This window comes from Peromyscus californicus, unplaced genomic scaffold, assembly GCF_007827085.1.
Source record: "Peromyscus californicus insignis strain IS unplaced genomic scaffold, ASM782708v3 Scaffold_19__1_contigs__length_69161282, whole genome shotgun sequence".
NCBI classification, from domain to species: domain Eukaryota; kingdom Metazoa; phylum Chordata; class Mammalia; order Rodentia; family Cricetidae; genus Peromyscus; species Peromyscus californicus.
Window position 1 is genome coordinate 5,142,986 of NW_026294491.1, and position 25,040 is coordinate 5,168,025.

Sequence of the window (25,040 nt, forward strand, 5' to 3'; positions counted from 1 at the left end):
TCGGGAGGCAGAGGCAGGCGATGTCTGAATTGGTGGCCAGCCTGGTCTACAGAACGAATTCCAGGACAGCCAGGGAAACCCTGTCTCAAAAACAAACAAAACAACAACAACAACCACACACACACACAAAACAAACAAAAAGGAATCTGTTTGACAACAGAACAGCTATGTGAATTTGAGCAAGTCACGTAACTACTTTGAGTTTCAGCTTCCCAACTTTAAAATGTAAGGTTTAACATTACTGGAATTTGGAGCATAGGTCAGAGCCGTCCTCAAAACCTAAAGAAAGAAACAGAGTTCACATGCACTAGGGCTCCTAGAATGACCTACTGCACAGAGAGCTCCAGTGTGGCGCAGTGCACTTCCAGCCTCAGCAGCAGGAGCCGTTAACTGTCCTTCTAATTTACATTACTTTCTTAAGGTTTCCACAAACCACAAACATGAGCCTGGAAAGGTAGCTCACACAGGTAACCCCGGAACTCAGGAGGCCGAGTTTAAGTTTAGAAGGGTCAGTTTAAGGTCATCCTCAGCCACATACTGAGTTTGACACCAGGTTAGACTTTGAGACCCTACCTGTGGAGGCCCACAAAGGTTTCCTAGTGAGCTTGCTTTACCCAGCAGGGTTGCATTAGAGGATTGCTTGAGTACTAGGTGATTGCATGGGTACTAGGTGATTGCATGGGTACTAGGTGGTTGCATGGGTACTAGGTGGTTGCATGGGTACTAGGTGGTTGCATGGGTACTAGGTGGTTGGAAGGGTCTACATCTGGCTGAGCTGGGGGAGGTCTTTGCTCCACCTCTTGGCACTCCTGTAAACAGCCCTTTAGAAGGGACAGAAGGGGCTGGTGGGTAAGGATCTAGGCCCTCCTGAGGCTATCCTGTGTTTCTATCTGTCTCTCTCCCTTCTATCCTTCTATCTAAATATTTCTCATGTCTTCCCCCTCAAGAGTACCCCAGGGTAAAAGTGGGAGCGGGTCTCCCACACCTACCTGGAAAAACAAAACAATAACAAAGTGAGTATTTGTGTTTAAAATATATTTCACCAAGTTGCATCTCCAGAATAGGTATACTAAAGGCTCAAGAGGCAGCTCAGCAGTTAAAAGGGCTTACTGCTCATCCAGAGGATTCAAGTTGGATTCCCAGCACCCACTCGGGCTCATAACCACCTGTAACCCCAACTCCAGGGAACTTAATGTCCTCTTCCGGATTCCATGAGGGTTTGCCCTTACAGAGCATACATTGACACAGACATAAAATAAAAACAAATAGATGGATACACTAATTTCTGGTGTCAGTTTTATGAAAGAATGGAGGTTACTATGTTATCAACATTCCAGTTAATCTGGGTTGCTGATTTAACAGACATTTAATTGTTTGCTCATTTTTGCAGCTTGAAAACCAACAGCTGTCTAATTATCCTTTGGCCCTACACAACATGCACAGGAACCGAATTCTGCACAGAGCTACAGAGGGAATTAAAGCAAGCCATTGGAGGGTTTTCTGTGGGGCAGAGACCCCAGCTAAAGGTCCCCACAAGGAAGTAGAGAGGAGGGAAGAAATCACGGCAGGCAGTGCTGGCGATGGGAACTGAAGGAGGCTCTCAACCAGCAAGGCTGTGGTGATAGGACAGGTAGGGTAGACAGCACGGGTCAAGACTGGCTAGAGCCGAGAGTGACCGAAGAGGGGACGGCCAGAGAACAAGAGCTGCAAAGACCCTCTGACACTCAGCCAGTGACCACAGTAGGCCGAGGGCGGGCTTCCTGCAGGGCCAGCAGAGTACAGGAAGAAGCAAAGACATGAATCACCATGACCCATCCAGGAACTTGTGCTTGGGATCCAATTTGGCTAAAGTGAAGGGTACATGTGGGAAAGACGCAGACGACGCTAAATAAATAGCAGCGGCTTGACTGAAGGACCTTGTGTACCAGAATACAGCATTTGAACTTTATTCCAAAGGAAATGGGAACTGAAGCATTTTTAAGGAAAGTGACAATCAGACTGGCTTAAAACAACTTACTCTGGCAACCCTCCAATGGCTTCCCATCACAAACAGCACAGACTCCAAATCCCTTCCACACTCAAAGCCCTCCACGTTGGTCACAGGCCATCTCTGCGGTAATGTTTCATTCCCACCTCACGCACTCGGCTTGAGCTGCCCTGGCAAACATCCTACTCCCTTGTTCCCTCCCCAGGGCTCTGCACCTGCTGGTCCCTCTACTGGGAACTTCACAGTGCACTCTTGCACTCTCCTATTTTCCTGTCTTCTCTTGAGAGGCTTGCTCTGCTGTTACTATGAAAGAGCAAGGAACTACTGCAATCGGCCCCAGCACTTGTCTCTCCACGCACCACAGGACACGCACACCGTCTGTACACTGCTGTTTACCTTAGTAGAGTGCAGGGTCCACGGAAGAGCCTCTCAATAACCCCAGATGCTGGAATTGTTTCCATACAGTGAAACTGAAGAATGGAAAAGTGACTGAAGAACGGATGATTAGCTAGTAAAGAGCAGAGTCCCTGACTCTGTCCACAAAGTGAAATCTGCACATTCACCAGAAGATAATACTTTACATTCCTAGTGAGAATGCAAGCTGGCACTATGTTTTTAAGGGCAAACTTGCCAAGATCTACAAAAAGTTTAATATCCTTTAGTCCAGCAACACCATGTCCAGGAAACTGACTGCAGATATTCTCAGAAACAAGTACCTGGTGGAAGGCTCCTAACCCTAACACTTCTAATAGAAGAGAGAAAGACATTTCTTTGTGCAGATGTCCATATATGTGAGCAGAGATGAATGCTGGCGCCTTTCTCAGTTACTTTGTGAGACCTCTCTCTCACTAAACATAGATAGACTATGAATTCTGCTTAGCTAGTTGGCCATCAAGCTCCAGGGATCTGTCTTTCTCTATTTTCCCAGGGCTGGAATTATAGACACACACCATGCACATGAGTTTTCACAAGGATGTCGGGACGCAAACTCGGTTCCCATGCCTGCATAGCAAGCATTTTACTGAGGCATCTCCTCAGCCCCAGGGAATAATTGTTAATGGACTATTACTATAAATCTCAACAACAAAATTATTATGCAGCTGTTAAAAATAAGTTAACAGTTATACTGGAATGCATGTGTAAAGGTATTTAAGAATGACATAAAAGAGAAAAGCAATTTATGGAACAGAACCTAACTTTTCTAAGGGTCAAGAACATAGCTCAGTGATAAGGTATTTACTGAACATACACAAGGCCTTTGGTTTGGCCTCTACTACCACAGAATGATATATATGTATATACATATATATATATTTGCATAAAAATATATATGCATAGTGGGATTCAGTGGGACACATCACTTGGGAGGCAGAGGATGGTAGATCTCTGTGACTGGCCAGCTAGTCTACATTGTAAGCTCCTGACCAGCCAAGGCTACATAGTAAAACCCTGTCTCAAAAACAGTAAAACCGCCGGGCAGTGGTGGCGCACGCCTTTAATCCCAGCACTCTGGAAGCAGAGCCAGGCGGATCTCTGTGAGTTCGAGGCCAGCCTGGGCTACCAAGTGAGTTCCAGGAAAGGCGCAAAGCTACACAGAGAAACCCTGTCTCGAAAAACCAAAAAAAAAAAAAAAAAAAAAAAACAGTAAAACCATATGCATTTGTAAGTGCAGTGAAAGCCTCTAAGAAATACATCAACCCATTCCAAATCACAGGATTCAGTGGGGAAAAAAATAATTTTTCACTTTTTTGTGTGTGTGTGTGAGTAAGCATTCATATATTTAAAAATCAATCTATTATAAATAAATTTAAAAAAAAAATAAGGGCTGGAGAGATGGCCCAGGGGTTTCTAAGAGCACTGACTGCTCTTCCAGAGGACCCAGGTTCAATTCTCAGCACTCACATGTCAGCTCACAACTGTCCAGTTCCAGGGGATCCAACACTCTCACACAGATGTACATGCAGGCAAAACACCAATGCATATGAAATTAAAAATCAATTTTAAAAAATCAGTCTGTTAAATTTTAATTCCCATTAATAAAGATTGAGTATACAAAAATACTTTAGATGAACATAACAGGTCTTGATGACCCACGGACTCACAATGCAGGAAATGTGAGTTACTGCAAGTGCTTAATCAGAAAATCACCATTCACTAACAACTAGTTGAGGACACTCACTATGTGTCCAGCAAGATGGTGAACAGGATGCACCTAGTCCCTGCAAATGGGCCACATGATGCTGTCTCTGGATTAAAAGTATGTGCTGTCATGCCTGCCTTCGACTGCAATTGGAAGTCAGCTACGCTTAAGTCCAACACCTTCCCGCTACACCAGCTCCCTGTCAGCCTAGAGCTCACGCCCCTCTCTACTGGAAAGAACATTCTAGAACCTTCCCTTGGAAGAGCACTGCTTTTCACCTCCTGGACCATTCTATTCAGGGTCTTCAGCCTTCATGGTCACTGGAATACTTCAGGGATAAACATATAAATAACCTTAACAAAGCCAAACCAAACTCAATCCTTACAAAAGATTAGCTTCACCTGAGCTGTAAAAAAAAAAAAAAAACTTGGGAAGACAAAATTCACTTAATGTAACCTGTAAGTATTTTGTGTGACTGATTCACAGTTTACATTTCTGTTAAAATGACAACAGTGAGACAGGTGTGGTAGCACACACCTGGAAGTCCAGCAGTCTAGAGGCAGAGGTAGGAGAACCAAGAGTCCCAGGCCAGCCTGGGCTACTTAGCCATATTTCGCCTTAAAGCAAGAGAAGTATGCATGTGCGTGTCCACATAACAATAAACAAGCAAAAATGCAGTATTAGAAACTTCCCCTTAAAACCAGGCGGTGGTGAACACCTTTAATCCCAGCACACAGTAGAGAGGCAGGCAGATCTCTGAATTCGAGGCCAGCCTAGTCTACATAATGAGTTCCAAGACAGTCAGGGATACACAGAGAAACCCCATCTCAAAAAGAATTAAAAAAAAAAGAGCTACATGCAGAAATAACAAGAAAACTATATCCAATATACCCAAAAACTGTATTGGCTCTAAGCAAATGTTTTTTTTTAACTTCAATAATAAAGACTCCTGGTCATAGTGGTGCATGCACCCCTTTAATCTCAGGACACAGGAGGCAGAGGCAGGCAAACCTCTGTGAGTTTGTGGCCACCCTGGTCTATGTAGTGTTTCAGGACAGCCAGGGCTATGTAGAGACACTCCTTGTCTCCAAAAAAATAAAATATTCTATATTCTTTGTGCATCTCCTATAATGCCACAATAATTAGAAAATATTTAGGAAACAGCTAACTTTTAAGATAATATTGGTAATAATTTTCTTAACAGTAAGAAAACTATTAAATTAATAATGTAGAGAAAAATAAAATTAAACGTAAGAAAGTATAACTCGACCATCAGAACCTGCTATGAGTGAAATGGGACATCTTGTCAGACAGGGGTCTCCATTTCATTAGAACCAAAGGAAAACTAGTTCTTAAACAGAACATCCTTGACCAGCTCACTGAGATGCCGGCTGAGCTGCTTCCTGAAAGACTGAGTGGAGCACATGTCAGCGGCTGCATGTTTCCTCTTGTATTGCACAAGCCACAGGCTGCATCTATCATCGTGGTTAAGCATCCGGGGTTCTGCTGTCAGAATCCCCAATAGCCGTTTCTAAATACATCAGTACAAATTTCAGTCTGGAAAGGGTCACAGACTGCAGTAGTTAAGTACTATATATATTTTCTCCATACAATACATTTCCTGAACTTTTAGCTTTCAGTTTCCTGTTCGTCAATGGCTTCAGCTCCAGAGGCAATACATAAACACACCCCAGTCACAGTATTTCCACTTTTGACAACAGTGGACATGAATTTAATCTGACAAATATAACTAGCTATAGCAGTGAAGACAGCAACAGCAAAAATTTAATAATTTACAAATGAGATAGAAAGTACATTCCTTGCGTATGAATTCAGCTTCTTTATAACCAGGACTTTTCTAAGTTTTTCTCTACTGAAAAACTGATAAGCTGCTTTATCAGACAATAACCATGAAACCCATCCTGTTTCCTTTTTTCACTTGCTTGCCAGGAAGCGTGGAGCTAAATTTACTGTTCAAATACAGACACTATCTCGCCTTAGATTGCTGATGTAAATTTTTCTCCCTTCCCATTCTCTCATCCTGCTCATTATTTCTCAAGTGATTTATGCTCATTTTCCTTTGTTTTTAATGATCTTTACCTTTTTTGTTTTAAACTACCAACTCCCTTTCAATAAATTACAAATTAAGAGAAAATTTATGACCTAAAAGTTCTTATCTTCAAATCATTGTGTATCTATTAACCCATTTTATCTAGAATATAGGTTCTAAAATGAATCTTTACTTTCCTCTTTAAAAGTTATTATTCCATATAATTATGATTGGCTTTTAGAAAAGCCAATGACACTTTTTAGAATGAAAGAATTAAAGGACATAAAAATCAAAACCTAAGTTACTAAATTTAGGCTCTAAATTAGAATTACAAAACTATTAAGTCTTTACAAATAGAATTAGTCTGGCAATGCAAAATAATTGTTAAAAAAAAAAGTCACCTCAAATTCTCTAGGCTATCATGAGCATTCTTAGATCAAAACAGATACTATGTTTGAAAATATTAAAATGGCTTGAGATGGAGTTGGAGAGATGTCTCAGCAGTTAAGAGCACTGGCTGCTCTTCTTGAGGTTCAATTCTCAGCAACCACATGGCAACTCACAACTGTCTGTAACTCCAGTTCCAGGACTTGACACTCTCACACAGACACACATGCAGGCAAAAAACACCAACATAAAAAAAAAAAAGAAAAAATAATCTCTAAAAAAAAATGGTTTGCGATATCAGAAAATAGCATTCACACTTGTTCAGAAACTATAAGCACACACATGCATGAAGGTGTCCGGAGTACAGTGGTGCTTTAAGTGGAGTTAAAGGTGAAAAAAATATGAAAAGAAATGAAACAACTCTAAGACATTTGGCAAAAATATCATGAATTAAATAAAGAAATTCTAGAATACAGCCATATTAAAAATGGTACAAATCGGGGCTAGACAGACAGCTCAGTGGTTAAGAGCACTGGCTGTTCTTCCAGAGGTCCTGAGTTCAATTCCCAGCAACCTTATGGTCGTTCACAGCCATATGTAATGAGATCTGGTGCCCTCTTCTGGCCTGCTGGCAGACATATAGGCAGAACACTGTACACATAATAGATCAATCAATCTTTAAAAAAAAAAAATGGTACAAAGAACGGAACACATAGTAGTCTGTAAAAAGACATAGGAAGCCTGGTGTGGTGGCACATGACTTTGATCCCAGAACTCGGGAAGCAGAGGCAGGCAGATCTCTGAGTTTGAGGTCAGTCTGGTCTATTTAGTGAGTTCCAGGACAGCCAGGACCACGTAGAGACTGTGCCTCAGGAACAGAACAAGAAAGGATAGGAGCCTCAGATCCTGGCTCAGTGGTAAAGCACTTGCCTAGCATGTACAAGCCCTAGGACCAATTCTCCAAATCAAAAAGAAAAAGAATGGCCAGGTGTGCTCTTAATCGCACATCTTTAATCCCAGCACTCGGAAGGCAGAGGTAGGTGGATCTCTGTGAATTCAAGGCTAGCCTGATCTTCAGAGTGAGTTCAAAGATAGCCAGGACTACAAAGAGAAACCCTGTCTCTAAACATCCTCTCAAAAAAAAAAAAAAAAAAAAAAAAGAAACTCAGGATTAATACCCAAATAAATCAAATTATTTTTTAAAAAACTCTAAGAATGAAGCTAGCTAACAAAAATTGTTACTATATAGATTTAGAAGGAAAGAGAGTAACCACCTATACATATCTTAGCAGACTTCTTTACAAGCAAAATACTTCAGCATAAGAAAACACATTAGGGCTGGGAAAATGGGATGTGGCTCAAAGGCCACATTCAATCTCTACACACACACACACACACACACACACACACACACACACACACACACACACACACACACAGAGAGAGAGAGAGAGAGAGAGAGAGAGAGAGAGAGAGAGAGAGAGAGAGAGAGAGAATTCCCCATTTCACATAAAGCCAGTAAGAGAAACCTACACATACACAATGCACATATACCTTCAAAAAAACCCAAATCTGCCCTGGTAAGATGACTGAGCAGTAAAACACACAAGCCTGAAAACCGAGTTCAATCTTCAGGACCCACGTGTGGAAAGAGCACCAACCCAGCTCCACAGCCTTTGTGTGCCGGTTGAGAGTCTCTGCCCCTCCCCAATAATAATGAATGAGAAAAAAAATTTCAATTGAATTTGGAAGCTTTTTTCTTCTCTTGTGATGGGATTTTTAAAAAGGTGCCATAAAAGGAAATCTAATACAAGTCATAGATCAGAAGAAGAGAAAAAACCCTCTAATTTCTTCAGAAAAATGAAGGGAAGCAAAAACAAAGTATGGTAAATAAATAAATGACCTGATACACACCACTGAGGACATGGGAAAGATTGTGTACAGACATTAGTAGGTTATACAATTCGATCTCAGAGGACTTAAAAATGATAAAGAAAAATCAATATTTCAGTAAATCTGAAATCTAGTCTTTTGGAAGGAATGTAAAAGTCTACAGAGGTCTGGGGTATCTGTAACCCAGGCCATTTTCTCTTTCTTTAATCGTGGGAAAGAATATAGAACATAAAACAATTACTAGTTGCAAAATGATTTCATGGTAAAATAATGCTTATAGTGACTAAGAAGTATTGTTGGCTATGCACATTTTCAAAACGCAGGGAGAATGTCTCACAGAGGTTAAAACAATACATTTCAAGGGAAAAAGGAACTGCCATGACAGTGAATCGGTGCCTGGAATCTGGCATCGTGCTCTGGGAAAGGGAAGAAGGTTACTTATTGAGCAACTGGTGTAGCTAGATACAAAACCCCGGACCTTAGCAGAGAAGAAAGCAAATCTCAACTAAGGTTCTTGCCATTCCGCCTGGTTCATGTTAAAACGTACGAGACTGCAGCAGCTGACGGAGGCTCAGAGGTGGTCACGTCTAACACAACGGTACCCAACTCTTCAAGGTAGTACCTGCCAACTGTAACTGTAAGAGAGTCTGCTCTATCATGACAAAAACAAAAGGTTTCAAAAAACAATGTTTGAAGCACTCACAACTGACAACTTTGAAGATTAAAAAGGAGCTTTTTCCTCAAAGCCGACTTTGTACCAATTCTCAAAAGCTGCCCTCTGACCTCCACAAATGAGCTCACCCACACACTAAATACGTGTGTGATTTTAAATGGAAGAACAGTAGTACTCTGCCGAGAACCCAATCATGACCTTCTTGTAACAGGGGAGAATTACTATCATACTGCTCCTGATAGAAAATCACTTTCTGTCTTGGTTTTGAGAATCAGCAGTAGAATTAGTGCTGGTCTAATTCCACCCAGATGGTTGAGGACCACAGCATTGAAAATAACAGAGCAGCCCTTGCTCAGCAATCAGCTGTGGATCTTGACTATCTCCTCCACATCTCAGTTTCCATGTCTGTAAACAAGGCAGCTGGAGAGAGAATGTTTTCCTCCCTTCCTCTCTTTCCCCTTCTGCCTAGTCCTTTCCACCTTGTGGCTCTGTAGCTTAGAATCTAGGCTGTCTGGAGGGTAGGGAGGAAACCAGTCATTAAAAACCCACCAAACTGAGCCAGGCAGTAGTGGTGAACAACTTTAATGCCAGTACTGGGGAGGCGGAGGCAGCGGCAGGCAGATCTCTGTGAGTTCGAGGCCAGCCTGATCTACAGAGTGAGTTCCAGGACAGCCAGGACTACACAGACAAACCCTGTCTCGAAAAACAAAACCAAACAAACAAACAAAAACCAACAACATCAAAAAATACCAAACTTTTGAGACAAAGAATAAGGGAAAGAAGAAAGCCAAAAACAAACTGACAAATTAAAGAGGCATAATAGTTCACAACAGACAGCCACCAGCTTCACTGTTAACATTAGTTTTAAAGTTTCAGGGTTTGTTTTTGGTTTGTTTGTTTTTGAGACTGGGTCTCATGATGTAGCCCTGGCTAGCTGAGAACTTGCTAGGTAGACCTCAAACTCAGAGAGATCTGCCTACTGCTGCCTTTTTAGCACGGGGATTAACAGTGTGACACACACCCGGCAAAGATCTGTTTATATGCATGTGTGCCTGCATAAATATCTGCATCACGTGAGTGCCTGGTGCCTGTGGAAGCCAGAAGATGGCATTGGATTTCCAGTTACAGGTGATTGTGAGCTGCTATGTGGCTGCTGGGAATCAAATGGAGCCTTCTGCAGGAGCAACAAATGTTCTTAACCACTGAGCTATCTCTTCAGCAACTTCAGCTTTTGTGTGTTTGTTTTTTTAAAGAAAGGCAGTAATATGGGGGCAGTGGTGGTGCACGCCTTTGATCCCAGCACTTGGGAGGCTGAGTCAGGCAGATCTCTGTGAGTTTGAGACCAGCCTGGTCTACAGAGCGAGATCCAGGACAGGCACCAAAACTACACAAATCTCTAGATACTTTAAATATTTCCCAATCTAGGAAATAACTAAAAATTTTGATACAGAGGTTAAAAAAAGTTGTTTTTAAAAAATAAACTAATACCTAGGGGTTGGGGATTTAGCTCAGTGGTAGAGCGCTTGCCTAGCAAGCACAAGGCCCTGGGTTCGGTTCTCAGCTCCGAAAAATAAATAAATAAATAAAATAAACTAATACCTATAAACTATATATAGTTAGTCTTAAATGGCAATGAACATATACTGAAAACTATACAAACGAGCAAGAAGGGGAATGATGTCTAAACCACCACTATTTAAACCTCGCCTTACGCAGGTACGTATAGTTTTTCACTCAGTCACGCTGAGGCTATGGGAGACTCACCCTGGCAGACACGGTTTGCAAACACCAAGCTCGTCTCCCTCTGATAAAGCGCACCACCCAAAGATGACAGCCAGGCTTTTTGGCCTCCTCTTCCTTTGTCTAGGGTCCAGAACACTAAAATTGTACATGTCTGTGCAGCAACTAGCATACTGTAGGTGTGCAACGCTTTCCCAAGAATGAACACCACCTTCAATTCCAGGAAAGCTACTGCTAGGTATCAGTCCCCGGCGGCGGCGGCAGTGGCGGCGGCATGCACAGGATAACAGAAGAAGGCAGGGTGTCCTCCGCAGTTATGCTCTGGACCATCCTCTGGACCCTGCTTCTTCCAACAAAAAACACGTGCAACTTCAGAGAAAAGCAGCACACACAAGGGACGGGCATCTGTTCTCTTTCCTGTTATTCATCGGTCAGCGGATTTATGGTTGGGTTATCCCACTTTCTTCTGGTAAGACCACTTCTCACTTTCAACACACTTTAAAGCTTTCTTCCTTCGCTAAAAATGCAATGAACATGCCATACAACGCACAGTTTAATAAGTCTGAACACACGGAAATAACTGGTAAATCTGGATAAAGATGAACAAAAAATTCTTTGTACTAATCTTGCACTTTTCTGGAAGTTGAAAAAGAGAGACTGGGAGGTCACTCTGTGGGTAACGTGTTTGCTGTGTAAGCCTGAGAACCTAGTTCTAATCCCAGCACCCATGTAAAAACAGGGCGTGGTGATGCAGGCCTGGAAGAGCAGTGCTCAAGAGTGCACACGGGCTAGCAGTCGAGCCGAGAGCTCCAGGCTCAGTGAGAGACCGTGTTTCACAAATTAAGGTGGAGCCGAACAGCAGACCTTTAATCCCAGCACTCAGGAGGCAGAGGCAGGCGGATCTCTGTGAGTTCGAGGCCAGCCTGGTCTACAGAGTGAGTTCCAGGACAGGCACCAAAACTACACAGAGAAATCTGGTCTCAGAAAAAAAAAAAAAAAATTAAGGTGGATGAGCAACAGTGAAAGAGAATGTGGACCTCTGGCTTCCACATAAACACACACGGGCAAGTAAGCCTGCACACACACGTGCAAGCAAACACACACACACACACACACACACACACACACACGCCCCAAACAAGAAAATCAACATTACTTAAAAACTAAATCACGTGGGGCTGGAGAGATGGCTCAGCAGTTAAGAGCACTGGCTGCTCTTGAAGCAGACCTGGGTTCAATTCCCAGCCCCCACAGGGCAGCTCACAACTATCTGTGGCTCCAGTTCCAGGGGATCTGACACCCTCACACAGGCACACACGCAGGCAAAACACCAATGCACAGAAATGAATTATTGGGAAAAAAAGAAGAAAGAAAGAAAAAGAAAATCACTTGATTTTCATCATTCCGGAAAGGTCCCCTTTCTGTGAACCACCGTCCTACCTAGAACAGTCCTCATTCGTGCCACCATGCCTTGGTTTTGTCTGTTCCTTGCTTTTCATAAAGTAAAATGCTGTGTCTAGTTTGTCCTGACCAGTATTTCTGAGTTCCCTCTCCTCTGCGGTGGGAACCAGCAGTTCATTTCTATTGCAAAGGCGCTGCTGTGAACATCCTGTACCAGCCTCTTCCTGAGTATATACTTTGTTCATTTCAGTGCAGCCTGTTTCACTGAAATGGGAAAAAGGGAGAGAGGTTCACCTTTAAATAAACCAGAATGGATAGCTAAGCACACAAATACACATAGAGCAACTATGTGTGTACATATTTTTATGTGTGCATGTTCATATACACACACTTATGTAGTTATATATAATACGGACAGTTGATAATCTGGTATTTATATATATCAGATGTGTATTTGTATATATTATATGTGAACTCAAAACTATTTTGTAAAGATTTATTTTATGCATGTGAGTGTTTTGCCTGCATGTATCTATGCACACCATGTACCCACAAAGGTCAGAAGAGGGCGTCAGATCCTCTGGAACTGGAGTTAAAGATGGCCGTGAGACACCATTGTAGGTGCTGGAATCAAACCTGGTCCTCTACTAGGGCAATGAGTATTCTTTTTTTTTTTTGGTTTTTCGAGACAGGGTTTCTCTGTGTAGCTTTGTGCCTTTCCTGGAACTCACTCTGTAGTCCAGGCTGGCCTCGAACTCACAGAGATCCGCCTGGCTCTGCCTCCCGAGTTCTGGGATTAAAGGCGTGCGCCACCACCGCCCGGCCAAGCAATGAGTATTCTTAACCAGGCCCCAATTCATATTTTTGAAGTGCTTACTAAGTTCACAGTAAAATAAACCTATGATGGGAAGGTGACCATCTCAGCTTTTCCTGATTGTCCTCCTCTCCAGGAGCACAAGAAGAGAGAGTTTTCTCCCCCTTAAACTGGTGCTTCACCGCAGTGAGACAAATATGTCTTCACAGGCCTCTGACTACACAGTAATTTTTACATCAAAGACAAAACCCAAAATCTGTTCAAGATTATTTTTTTTGCTCTGTCAAAAGTTACACATGGAAACAATTTCACCAGTTAATATTTAACATAGGTAAAGAATATCATGCTTATTCAGAATATATGCTGATAAGGACTCAATCTCTAAGATGTTTTCTCCAGTCCAAAAAGTAGCTTCACCACATTAAGTCCATGATAGACATTTTGACTCAATTCTACCGTGTAATTTTCAGCTGGCAATCAAGAAAAGACTTCATTTCCAGAGACACAAATATTAAGAAACACATACAAGTCTAGTTTTTTTTAAATAAAGATCTCACTTTTTCAGTAAAACCAACCCTCCAAATCTTAAATGTTCTTCCAACATTAATTCCTACTTCAAGGGTGAAAAGTAAGCGCTTCATTGGCTTCTCTAGATAATTTACTTGCCATCACATTCCCTGTCATGGTAACATTTAGGTAGTCAAAAAAAAAAAAAAAAAAAAGATACCACTACTGTCAAGCTTGAAGGATGCTGGAGTAAGAATCACTAATCGTTTTTTCTCCTTTAAAACAATCTGACTTTTTAAAAGATCAATTTGAAATTCGCAACCCTGCTTTGACACTCAGACGAACATTTCCTGATACATTTAACAGTAGCCAAGATAGAAACAGAATGTTACAGATGGTTCTAGAAACTTACCGCTGGCCACCAAAGGACAGCTGCAACCAGAAAAGGAAAATGCAACCTCTTCCAGGCTTTGATCTTTCTTCATCTTGTACTCCTTTTTGCAAACACTGAGCAATTTCAAAACTATACAATTCAAAGGTACCACATTTTAAATAGGAAGAAATATTCTGCGCCTGTGGATGTTCCCTTTCACAGCTGTATGACTGTTTACTTAAAAACCCATTATTTCACTCTGAAAATGTATCATTTTCATTTCTGTAATAATGTACCTTCTTCTAAAAGAAAAAAAAAGTCTTGATGAAGGCTTGAGCTTTGTCACAGAAAGCATAGCAGCTCCAAAGAGCTACAATCTCCGACTTTCACTATGGTTGGCCTGGTTGTTCCAGAGAACTAAAATGAAACTTTTTCTTACTTTTTAAATGCTTTGCTTCCAGACTAAGGGTAAAAAAACAGGCATATCAAATGTGTTAGACCCTACACTCCCTCTGGTGGTCTAATTAATCAAATGTTTCCTAAACAACTAGTAGTAAATACTAATAAAAGCATACGATGTAAGGCAATTATCATTGGTGGTATTGCTTTCTATTGCATACAGCCTGGAACTCCATATGCAGACCTGGCTACCTCTGCTTCCTGGGTGTTGAAAGTAAAAAGGCGTGTGCCCCCACAGCACCAGCCTATTCTCTTAAACTAAGAAGAAGTGCAAATTATTTTTAATAGTGGAATTTTAGTGCTCTAAATATTACTATAATATCCTTAATAATCTGTTGATATAGCTGCTAGTAACCTGTCAATAGGTATGTTCTTTAATAAACTATTTTAGCCTGTCTCCCTTATAGAACTGGCTTTTATACAATTTTATACTATTTGCAAATAAACTCACACATTAGTCCCTGTTTTAAATCAATAGATACAGGACTTACATATCATCATTCACCTAGTCTTCAATGGTAAGATTTAATGTTTGAAACATCTGAGATGGCACATATGTCAGAACTTTAAAATGCACTAAAGGGCTGGCATTGTAGCTCAGTGGTAGATCGCTTGTCTAGCTAGCATTCATAAGGACCTGGGCTGAATCCCCAGAATAGCAAAGATAAAGAAAATTAAAAAGCATTAAAAGTACTGCAGGGAACTTATAAATATAAATATAAGGCTGGGCAGTGGTGGCACACACCTTTAATCCCAGCACTCAGAAGGCAGAGGCAGGCGGATCTTTGTGAGTTGGAGGCCAGCCTGGTCTACAGAGTGAGATCCAGGAAAGGCACAAAGCTACACAGAGAAACCCTGTTTCGAAAAACCAAAAAAAAAATTAAAAAAAAAAAATACACACACACACACACACACACACACACACACACACACACACACACAGGAAAAAACTGAATTACTGATTGGTTAAGTGGGAAAACTCAAAAGCTTGAGAATTACAAAATGGAGATATCTGTTCAGTGTGTATTAACTACAGAATTTAGAGTGTCAAGATATGCACAACTGAATCTTTTTTGGAAATCATGAAAATATTAAAGGCCTGTAGAGCATGTTCTTAACGTCAGTTATATTATTCACTTAAGGGTACAGCAATTGCCTAGTATGCACAAGGCCCTGGGTTCAATTCTAGGATAGAAAAAAAGAGGGAGGGAGGGAGGGAAAGGAGGGGAGAGAAGAGGAAGAAAATCAATTTACCAGCAATATCCAGACTCAAAGGTAAATGCCTAATAAACAGCCCCGATTGTGTGTGTGTGTGTGTGTGTGTGTGTGTGTGTGTGTGTGTGTGTGTGCAGATGTGAGAATCAACTCGTGCTTAATTTTGAAAGTGAAATGTGGTTGATCATTCTATGACCTGGTCTACCACACACAGACAAAGTAAACAAAAATCAGTAATTAAAATTCCCAAAAACTGACCTTTAAAGTGGGCTTTCAATTAAAAGGTATTTTCTAGTTCAAGTGCACACCACACATGCTTTTGTGTAACTAGATGAAATAAACTGTGAAGGGCTCTGGCCGCTCCTCCAGGGCCAGGCTTGCATTCCCAGCACCACACTTGAGCTCTTGACCTTCAGTCTCCTCTCTGGACTCTGATGATGCCAGCACCATACATGCAAACGGCATACACACACACAGATAAAACACCCATAAGCACAAATCAATTGTAAAAACAAAAAAATGTTTGAAGTAACGTGACTTATGGTATTTGGTACATTTGAGCAGCATCGTAAGACAAAAGAAGCCCTCCCACTTTATGTAGTGGAACACTAAAGAGGAATGAGATCATCTAAAACAATGGAAGTCCCCTTTTAAGTAAGCCCACTCTACATGGGGACGAGCCACTCACTCTGCCTTCAGGGATTATCAGGAACTTTAGACGGACTGAGCCTCTCCACCCCACAGGGCACGTAGTGGCTCTTCTCTGCCTTGAGGAACTATCAACACAGAATATACACTTTTTTTCCAACCCAAGAACAAAGAAGAATTTCAAAATCAACCGACTTGCCTAATCCCAAATTGTAGGTTTTTCATGTTGAAGAATTTTAAATTATGTCTTATAAAGAAATCCGGGCTGGTGAGATTGCTCAGCAGGTAAAGGACCTTGCCACTAAGCTGGCCCACCTAAATTTGAAGTCCAGGACCCAGCATGGTGGAAGGAGAAAACCAACTCCAAAGTTGTCCTCTGACAGCCACGCCTGTCATAAATAAAATTTTAAAGAATAAAAATAGGGGTAGAGGATTTAGCTCAGTGGTAGAGCACTTGCCTAGCAAGCACAAGGCCCTGGGTTCGGTCCTCAGCTCCAGAAAATAAAAATTAAAAAACAAAAAAACAAAAAACAAACAAAAAAAGAATAAAAATAAGCCGGGCGGTGGTGGCGCACGCCTTTAATCCCAGCACTCGGGAGGCAGAGCCAGGCGGATCTCTGTGAGTTCAAGGCCAGCCTGGACTACCAAGTGAGTTCCAGGAAAGGCGCAAAGCTACACAGAGAAACCCTGTCTCGAAAAACCAAAAAAAAAAAAAAAAAAAAAAAAAAAAAAAAAAAAAAGAATAAAAATAAATCCACTCAAATGCCACATAACTGAAAAATACTGAGAAACATACTTTAAAAACTGTTGGAACAACAAAATCCCCATTAATGTATAAATTTGCTGTTTTAAAACAATTTAAAAAGAAAATTCCTACATTAATTTAAAATAATCTCAAGTGGTTCCAACTAATAGCTAACTTAAATTAGCTAGATGAATAAAATGACCATTCAATTAGTGTAATTAAATAAAATTAACTGTGCTCTGAAGTTCAACATCTCTGAAATATAGATTACACCCAATGCAGTTCCCACACAAGACACATTAGAAACGAGAAAGGGAGAAAACTAAACCACATGTTTCTAACAAATAATGGATGTTATTAACCTCTGCATCTAAAAATGGTTAAAATATGCCATTTCTGTAGAATTCCCAAAGTGAAAGCTGTTAGGACTGCTCGGCCCAAACCGAACAGCTGGGTGAGAGGCAAACAGAAAACGGTTACGTGAAGTGTGACAGAGAAAGAATGTCCCACCAGAATAAGGGATTTTTCAAGTCATTTCTTGAATTTATTCAGACACCAAGAGTAGGAGCTACTTACTACACTTCTATAATAATAATAACAACAATAATAATAGTAGTAATGATGGATAACAAACACTCACAGCAAGAGGCTTGGAGGAAGGGACAAAACTCTTAACCCAAATAAACACACCCTAAGTCTTCCCTTCTTCTCTACACTAACAGAATGCAAAGAAAATAAAACAACGAAAATAAACACTCCCTCCTACCCCTAGAGAAGACCAAGAAAGTGCCCATTCAACGCTCAGCCTTAGTCCGCTGGAAAACACTCTCCTGGGGGAAAAAAAAAATCCCCAAACCACCAGCTCTCAACTGCGGCAGCAGAGTTGACTGAGCGGCGGCCAAGCGCGGTACACGCTGTCCCAAGCCCTGCACGCTCCGCTTACGGCTCAGACCTCCCAAAGCTGTCGCCACGACCGCAGAAACCCATTATTTAAAAAAACGAGGCGCAAGCACTCCACCTGACTCATCCACAGCGAAGATGATGAAGATGATTATAATGCAGCGTGCTCCCTTAGCTTCATCTACACACACGCAAAATGCTGGGTTCGGAGTCCTGGACTACGGCCGGGACCGTGGAGTTGTGATGTCCCAGGGCTGAAGGGAATGAAGACTCCTACAACAACTCTGATTTCCTTATTATTTAGAGTGTGTGTGTGTGTGTGTGTGTGTGTGTGTGTGTGTGTGTGTGTGTGTGTACGCCTGGAGGTCAGAGGACAACTCCACCACGTCGGTTCCAGGGATCGAACTCAGGTCGTCCGACTTGGCGACAAGCGCCCGTACCGGCTCAGCCCCCTCGGGGGCCCCTAAAGCAACTTTTAATTGGCTTTCCCTCCTCCGTCTACCTCCGAGCCCCGCCGGTCACCTGCCCGCCCGGAGCCGGCGGGTCGGGGACCGGCAGGTGAGGGCGGCGCCCCGGGCGGCACGCCCATCGCGCGGCCCTGCGGACGCGGCGGGGCGCTCCGTTATCCGCGGGCTCGCGGGGCTCCGGAAGGCCAAGTTTCCTCTCCGCGCCCTGGGCGGCGGGCGGCGTGGCGGGACGCGCGACACGGGGCTCCTCGGACCTGTGGGCTGCGCGGGAAACAAAAGCCGCGCGCGGGCGAGCCAGCCGGGCGCCGCGCTGAGCCGTCGCCGAGGAGAGGGGTGCGCCCGGCCGCTCCGCCTCCCACGCGGGGGCCCGGGGTCTCCCGCACCTCCCGTCCACGCCGCCCCGGGGAAGCCGCGTGAGAGGCGGCGGAGGCGGGACCGCCGGCGCAGGGCCGACTCCCCGGGTCCACCGCGCGCGGGCGCGCGCGCGCGCGCGCCCCATCCCCGCGGCCATGGCGCCCGTACCTGTCGCCGCCGCTGCCGCCGCCGCCACCGCCGCCGCCGCCGCCGCGTCTTGAGCTCCGCGTCTCTCCGCGGCGCGCGCCGCTCACCCTCCCCGCCCGCCCAAGCAGGCCGCCCGTCCGCACCTCAGTCGCGCTGTCGCTCAGCCGCGCGCCGGACACCGCCGCCGCCGGAGACTGGCAGCGCCCGCGAGCCGGCTAGTGCGCCGGGCAGCGCCCGGCGTCGTCCCGCCCCCACCGGACGCAGGACCTGCCTCCCATAGGGCCGCGGGGCTGTCAATCCGCCCCCAAAAGGCGCGCGGGCTGTCGCTCCGTCTGTCCCGATTGGTGGCCGCGCAGGTCTATGCAAATGAGGCCCCGCCCCCCTTCGTTTGCAGCTCCGCCTCTCCACCGCAGCCCACGTGTCTGGCCCTTGCCCTTTGTGGGGGCCGGAGAGGAGGGATGGAGGAAGCTGACGGACACCTCTTGGCGTCGTCCTTTGCCTCCAGACAAAATACTGCTAAGCCTCTGCCCTGCCTATCTGCCCACCCAGCCCGCCCTTCACGAAGCTGGAGGGGTCAGGCCGTGCTGACCCCAGAAAACAACCTCATGAGCTCGAAGATGCCCCTTAGGAAGATCCAATGAAGCACCTAGCCCCTCTCTCGGGACAGCCAGCGGGCGTGACCACGCCGTCCCTTGGGGCCTCTGCCTCTCCAGCACACTAGCCCAGGTGAAGAGGACCGAAAGGAGCCCAAAGGATGGATGGGCTGCTGAGCTAATTCAGCTTCAAGACGACACCCCTCCCCCAACCCCGTGCCCAACCCTGGGTGACTCCCATAGACATTCGGGAGCTGCACCTGGGGACTTCAGCTAGACCTGTTGGGTTTTTTTTTTTTTTTTTCAAAAAGAAGGTGAGTGTCTCGCCTGCTTGTATGCCTGTGCACTGTGTGAGTGCAGTGCCCAACAGAGGCCAGAAGAGGGCGTCGGATCTCCTGGGACTGGAGTTGTAAACTCCCATGTGGGTGCTGCGGATGGCACCCAGATCCACTGGGAGAGCAGCCAGTGAGTCTCTGTCTCTGTCTCTCTCTCTCAACTAAAAGTCCCAATTACCTCTGGAACTGTCTCGTAGCCACATGAAAATCCGTGTTTTCTGGCTCCGCGTCTGCTTTTGTCCTAATTTATTTTTTGTTTCTTTTGCATTGTCATGCATGCTTCAGAATTTTTGAAGACCTTCTTCTATGTGTCACCATGCTGGGTGATAGTATGGTCATTCCTTTCCTATCTTCAAAGACCTATGCAGAAAAGACAAAACTGACTTAGGAACCTCCTCTTGGGCAGGAGTCCTATCCCAGTCGCGATTGGGAACTTGCCCTTCACCTGCCTCTAGAGAGGGCCACAGGCTGTTTCCATGAATTCAACAGCACAGATGTGGATAGCGACTGTCCAGCTCACTAATGCCACTTGGTTTTGCATCTACTATGCTTACGGAGAGCAAGAGGTGTGCCCTGTGCGGAGGAGGGCTCATGGAGGTGAGACGGCACTATGCCAGCCTGCAAAGGCTTCAAGCTAGCAAACAGGGACATCCACATTTGAGTAATGTTCCAGGGATGGTGGCACATGTCTACATAGAAGAGTGAAGGGCTCTCCCCAGGGGAGAGAGTCAATATCCCCCTGTGAGAGGCAGGGGAGAGGCTTCATTAAAGAGATTACGTTGCCGGGCGGTGGTGGCGCACGCCTTTAATCCCAGCACTCGGGAGGCAGAGCCAGGCGGATCTCTGTGAGTTCGAGGCCAGCCTGAGCTACCAAGCGAGTCCCAGGAAAGGCGCAAAGCTACAAGAGAAACCCTGTCTCGAAAAACCAAAAAAAAAAAGAAAAAAAAAAAAAAAAGAGATTACGTTGAACCCACCCTTCGGAGATTGAGCCAAACCAAAGGCTGTGGATAAGGAACAGGACTCTGCCAGAAGGTAGGAAGGGATTGCTCTGAGCTAACAAAGCATGCAGACCTGGAACTGCTTAGGAACTGAGTGAACAGCTAGGGGCAGTGTGGGCCAATCTGCAGGGTTGTGTGGACTTGTCACATGTTCTGAGAGGAGACTCTTCCAGGAGGAAGAAAAGCCCGGGAGGCTGCCAGGCTGTGTTGTAACATACCACAGCAAACAACAACAGGCGCTGTAGATACAGCTGCAGGCATTTTTTTTCTTCTTCTAGGCCAGAGTCTGTAGGGAACAGTCAGTTCTACAGTTCTGATGGCAGCCTGGCTAGCCCCACCCACTCCCCCAGAAAAACCACTCTGGCCACCAAATGTACCCTCCTCCTCGGCATCTTCCCTAAGCATTGATGCCCTGGATGTGGCAGGAGAAGCCCTGTCCTGATGCTTGAAGCAGATCTTTGCAGGTCTTGTCACCAAAGCTGGCTTCATGGGTGTTGACACACCTTTTTTAGTGGCACACACTAAGAAGGTCCCCGTTTAAAGTACCACTGTCTGTGGTCATCTTGACATGGTAATTTTTCAACAAGGGGCCCTGTGTGTTCTTTTTGTACCGATTTCTGCAAATTACACAGCAAATGCTATAGTCCTTTTGTGCCTGTGACAGAATTCAAACCACATCTGGGTCTTAAAAGCACTTGGTGTCCACAGGGTTTGTTCCCCGAAGCATGGGTAACTCTATGCTCGAAACTGTAACGTGGCATCCATTTTTTGTTTCTCTTGCTTATTCATTGAGAGAGCTGAAGATTAGGGCCAGTGAGATGGCTCATCAGGTAAAGGATCTTGTGGTCAAGCCTGGTGACCTGAATTTGATCCCTGGGTTTCACAATGAAAGAAGAGAAAGAACTTTTTTGTTTTTGTTTTTGTTTTGTTTTTTGTTTTTCGAGACAGGGTTTCTCTGTGTAGTTTTGGTGCCTGTCCTGGAACTCGCTCTGTAGACCAGGCTGGCCTTGAACTCACAGAGATTCGCCTGGCTCTGCCTTCCGAAGTGCTGGGATTAAAGGCGTGTGCCACCACCGCCCAGCAGGCAAGAAAGAACTCTTGCGAGTTGGCATCTGACCTCTACAAACTCACCATGTGGCACACACATCACCTCCCCCACGTCATCCACACAAAGAAATAGCCGTAATCTGAGAGAGGGGAGAAGGACCTACTGCAGACTGGAGTCTTCTCCTGGTAGCCTGGCTAGGAAGTGGGCAGGGGCTGTATTCCACCTCAGCTTCCCCAAAGCCCTCGCTCTCCCCACCACAGAGCCCCAGCTCAACGTGAGGATCTTTTTCTGAGGCAGCTGTACACATGGAGGAGGTTCGGCTCGGGGAGTCAGAACACACGGGGAGGCGGGTCTCCGCCATTGCGTGGCTTTTGAGTGGTTTGTCGTCCATACTGATCAGGTCTCAGTCGTAGTATGTGCAGGTGTAGTCTCTCCCTGCTTCTGGGACTCAGTCAAAACACAGACACAAGCTCACGCCATCCCTTTCTGCTGGGTTCCCATCTTTTCTTCTCCCATGCTTGCTCCAAGTCCTTCCTCTGTTGGCTCACAAATTCTCTTTCCAGTCTTGTGGGACTTTTTTTGGTGGGAACAAGGTTATAGTGATCAGGGTCTTGCTATTTAGGATGGGCTAGACTAGAACTCATAATTTTCTTTTTTTAAAAGAGTTTTTAGAGCCGGGCGGTGGTGGCGCACGCCTTTAATCCCAGCACTCAGGAGGCAGAGCCAGGCGGATCTCTGTGAGTTCGAGGCCAGCCTGGGCTACCAAGTGAGTTCCAGGAAAAAGGCGCAAAGCTACACAGAGAAACCCTGTCTCGAAAAACCAAAAAAAAAAAAAAAAAAAAAAAGAGTTTTTAGACTTATTTTATATATGTGTGTGTGTGTATATATATATTATATATATATATAATATATATATAATATATATATTATATATATATAGTATGAGTCTTTTGCTTGCATGTTTGCCTGTGTACCACATGCATGCTTAGTGCCCACAAAAAGTCAGAATGGGACATGGGTTCCTCTACAATTAGAATTGTATGTGATAGTGGACCACCACATGGGTGCTGGGAACCAAACCCAAATCCTCTGTAACCCCTGAGCCATAACTCCAGCCCCAATATTTAGTTTGTTTTTTTAAAGATTTTTTAATTTTTTGCCATTAATCCCAGCACTCAGGAGGCAGAGGCAGACAGATCTCTGTGAGTTCAAGGACAGCCTGGGCTACAGAGCGAGTTCTAGGACAGCCAGGGCTGTTACATAGAGAAACCCTGCCTCAAAAAAAAAAAATAAAAGATTTTTAGTTTTTTTATTTATATGTGTCTGTGGGGGAGGGGACACACGGGGACAAGTGCCCTTAAGGCCCAGAAGAGACCACCGAATCCTCTGCGGCTGGAGTTACAGGTGCAGGGAACCAAGTTCAGAGCCATTGGGTGAGCAGTGCATGTTATCAAGTGCTCAGACATCTCTGCAGTCCCAGGATCTTCTCTGCATGCACACCCAGCAGTCAGAGACAACTTTAGGGAGTGCTCTCCTCGTACCCTGTGGACCCAGGAATCGAACCTCTGCTAGTCAGGCTGGACAGTACCTTTCCTGCTGAGCCACCTCTCCAGCCCCTGTGAGTTCCCTTTCATTGGACGACACAGCCTTGGGGGCCTCAATAAGAGTCATTTTCATTATATATTGTTTCCTAGCAAGTTAGCCCAAAATTTAAAAAAAACACTCCAGTGGACTTCTTCAAGGGCCAAAGAGAAACATTGTAAGCTTAAAAACCATATTCTTTGTCACACTGACTCAGTTGCTCTCACAGCCATTGCTATATGTAAATGAGTTGCATGGCTGTGTTTGAATAAAACTTTATTTATAAAATCAGGCCCCACCCTACACCCAAAGGCATCTGTGGAAACCCATACCTAACATCACAATAACAAAAGACTGGGTGCTTGCCCAGTGGACAAGCACAGGATAAGGATGTCCACTCTGGCCACTTTTACCTTTTGTTTTATTTTGTTTTTGTTTTTGGAAACAGGTGTTCATGCAATCCAGGCTGGCCTCAAACTTGCCGTGTAGCTGAAGAGGACCTTAAATTCCTGATCTTCTGGCCTCCATCTCCTGGAGATGTGTGTTTAATATTGGACTAAGTGTTCTAGTCAGGACAGTTAAGCAAGAAACACATAAAGAGGGATATAGATTAAAAAGTAAGGGCTTCCAAAAATAAATAAATAAATAAATAAAAAAAAAAAAGTAAGGGCTGGAGAGATGGCTCAGTGGTTAAGAACACTGGCTATTCTTCCAGTGGACCAGGGTTCAATTCCCAGCACCCACATGGCAGCACACAACTGCCTGTAACTCCAGTTCCAGGGGATCTGACACCATCACACCAACGCACATAAAATAATTTTTTTTTTTTTTAAAGTAAAAGAAAAAGTAAACTTGGGCTGGTGTCCCGACCTGCAAGCTTTGGGACTGACCTGCCTGGGGTGAGGCACACATACAGAAAAATGGGGATCGGGTGGGCCACGTGCTCAGGGGAGACACAACAGCCACCCAGAAACTCATGCTTATTACACACAGCTCATTGAGGAGGTGGGCTCACTTATTACACACAGCTCATTGAGGAGGTGGGCTTACTTATTACACACAGCTCATTGAGGAGGTGAGCTCACTTATTACACACAGCTCATTGAGGAGGTGGGCTCACTTACTGTACACAGCTCATTGAGGAGGTGGGCTCACTTACTGTACACAGCTCATTGAGGAGGTGGGCTCACTCACTGTACACAGCTCATTGAGGAGGTGGGCTCACTTATTGTACACAGCTCATTGAGGAGGTGGGCTCACTACATACAGCTCATTGAGGAGGTGGGCTCACTTACTCCATAAAGCTCATTGAGGAGGTGGGCTCACTACATACAGCTCATTGAGGAGGTGGGCTCACTTACTATATACAGCTCAATAGGATGTGTGCCAGCTAATCTCAGTAGGGCTCTCCGTAGAGGAGCAGTCTTGGGGTACAGTCAATGGGAGGAGAAGCCTGTGGTTGACACTTTCTGCACAACTGTCAACATCTGGACTTTTAACCAAGGGAAGGCTGCCATTCCCATGGGTCTGAGGCACTGGGTTCCTCTCTATGGATATGTTCATGTCGTTAATACACATTCACTCA

The 25,040-nt window shown here is 44.5% G+C and overlaps 1 protein-coding gene across 3 annotated transcripts in view; it reads right to left on the bottom strand.

Moving 5' to 3' along the window:
• Fkbp5 (FKBP prolyl isomerase 5) overlaps positions 1-19,143 on the bottom strand; it is an 84,569-nt gene extending 65,426 nt beyond the window's left edge. The window contains exon 1 of one of the 3 annotated variants that reach the window (XM_052744411.1): positions 19,044-19,143. The gene's annotated coding sequence lies outside the window, so the exon portion shown is untranslated. Of the gene's footprint in view, positions 1-18,050; positions 18,071-18,921; positions 19,003-19,043 lie in introns of those variants that run through there. The other 2 variants (XM_052744412.1, XM_052744413.1) reach the window with 2 other exon arrangements.
• Positions 19,144-25,040: the final 5,897 nt, after the last annotated feature.